This window comes from Helianthus annuus, chromosome 14 (genome assembly GCF_002127325.2).
Source record: "Helianthus annuus cultivar XRQ/B chromosome 14, HanXRQr2.0-SUNRISE, whole genome shotgun sequence".
In the NCBI taxonomy this organism is placed as follows: domain Eukaryota; kingdom Viridiplantae; phylum Streptophyta; class Magnoliopsida; order Asterales; family Asteraceae; genus Helianthus; species Helianthus annuus.
The window spans coordinates 136,287,845-136,290,285 of NC_035446.2; positions in this window are offsets into that span (position 1 = coordinate 136,287,845).

Below are 2,441 nucleotides of genomic sequence, written 5' to 3' on the forward strand. Positions count from 1 at the left end.
TCTTACTTCATCTAAATTCCTGCATGGTGTCATAACAAGATCATCATAGAATAATGAATCCTTAAGCAGTCCCATTTTGAAGGCTTCAACAGCCGTAGCCATATCCAAGTTGGGAATGTCCAAGGATTCTTTACTAAATTTAGTTATATAATCTCTTAATGATTCGTTATGATTTTGAGTTATCCTGTACAAATCACTAGTTAATTTTTCAAATTTTCTACTACAAGAGAATTGGTTATTGAATAAATTAACTAAATTAGCAAATGAAGTAATAGAGTAAGGGGGAAGACTTAGCAGCCACTTAAGAGCTGATCCAGTTAGAGTGGATCCAAATCCTTTACATAGGCATGCTTCCTTCAACTTTTCTGGGATAGGATTGATTTCCATCCTTTCCCTGTATTGTGCTATATGCTCCTCTGGGTCCGTTGTGCCATCATACAGCTTCATGGTAGGGATATGGAACCTTTTGGGCACCTCTGCATCACAAATTGGTGGTGCAAAGCGAGATACCTTGTGGCTTCCATCTGCAATCTCTGGGATAGGCTTGACTACCTCTGGAACACTTGAGATCATGTCCTTTAGTTTCTGTAATTCCCTGGCCATAGCGTGATTGGTACCTGTATCCTGCATGAATCCATGGTTAGTGGTAGGATAATTATTTAAAGTGTTACCTCCCATTAGGTTCAAGTTAGGGAATCCATATTGCTGGGATTCTGGAACAACGGAGGGACCAGTGGAAGCAATGGTCTGCATTGGGATGAAGTCCCCTTGATGGACGTCTAGGCTTCCTGTTTGCAAACTTTTTAGGGATCCTGGCATCTGTAAGGATCCTGGTATCTGGGATGATCCTGGAACGAAGGGGGATCCTTGAACCTGGGATGATCCTGGAACAAAGGAGGATCCTTGAACCTGGGATGATCCTGGAACAAAGGAGGATCCTTGGCCCTGGAATGATCCTGGAATAAAGTAGGATCCTTGAAACTGCTGTGCCCCCGGATAGGCTCCCGGATTCATGAAGGATCCCATGTACTGAGGATAGGATCCTATTGGCTGAAAATGTGAATCTGATGTCTGAGTCATTGTTGCCGAGTTGAGACGTGATCCTCTTGACTCCCCTGTGATTTGCACGTCCGGGATCCCTGATGACTGGGAAGTGATCATTGGAGTATCAAAGCTCAAGGATTTGGGCATTAGTGGAGAATGATCCTCTGCCGCTTTCTTTTGTCTTTTGAGATCTCCAATTTCCCTGAGGATCCTTTCGTTAGTTTCATCTTGCCGCTGCATACGATCCTTCATCTGCAAAATCAAAGCAAATACATCACTAGTACTGGGAATAGAAGAATTCATAGCAGAAGAAGATAGAGGTTTAGAGAAAGTGGGAGTTGATCTCTTTTCAGTATTTTTCTGAGATCCTGCCGGCGGAGGAGGCAAGGTGATCTGTGATGAAGTGACCGCAGACATCGCCGTGGACGTGTTCTTCAATGATGAAGCCATGTAATTCTTTGAAATGATTTCGGGCAAAAGATTTTCTTATGAATGAAGCACCAATTGCCCCACGGTGGGCGCCAAACTGTTTTGGTCAAAAATCACACAAGGACAATGTAACCAAACTTTATGTAAACGGGGTATGATGCTTGGTTAACTATGAAAGCAAAGGATCACTTCTGTGATAAAGGATGCAAAGACACAATGATTTATACGAGGAAAAAGCCCTTGATCAATGTATGATCTCCGGCATAAAAAACCTCGGGTGATGGCAACTACCGATCACCAACTTCAATATAATAAAAATGTAGTTACAACTTCGGATAGTAATGAGCTGAGTACAAGGATCACTGAGTGTCTAAGTGTTTGAGAGTTGTGTCGTATGTCGTGTGTGTTCTTCCGAATGAAGAAGAGTGGTACTTATACATGTGTGGGTGACCTATTTTAGGTAAAATGACTAGATATCAGCTCATTACCCCTTTAGAAATAAAGATAATCTAGCCTAAATTGCTGCCCATAGATCAAGCCATGTTTCCATATCTCGTACAACGTCTATCTCTGATTTAGCTCTTGCCATATTTGTGAAGACGCGTCCCTGGATCATGATCTTTAGAGCATATCCTGCTAGATGTTCCTGCAAAACAATATTGTAGTAAGCGAAGGTGACCGTTAGTATAAGGATCACCATAATGTCCCATGATCCTGATCTTGAAGTCCGGCTGAGGATCACTGCCTGACAAAGAAACAAGGATCACTGGTTAGGATCACGTATAAGGATCACTTATAGTAAAAATCCAGCCCTAACAAGTTAGATGCCCGAAATCCTCATGGTATGCACACCATTTGGACTTGTCTTTAGTCCCGGACGGTTTATCATTCTTCCTGGGCCACCTAGCTTTTTCACCTAGATTCTGCATTGCAAGGATCAGTTCATGATTATCAACGGAAAAACTATA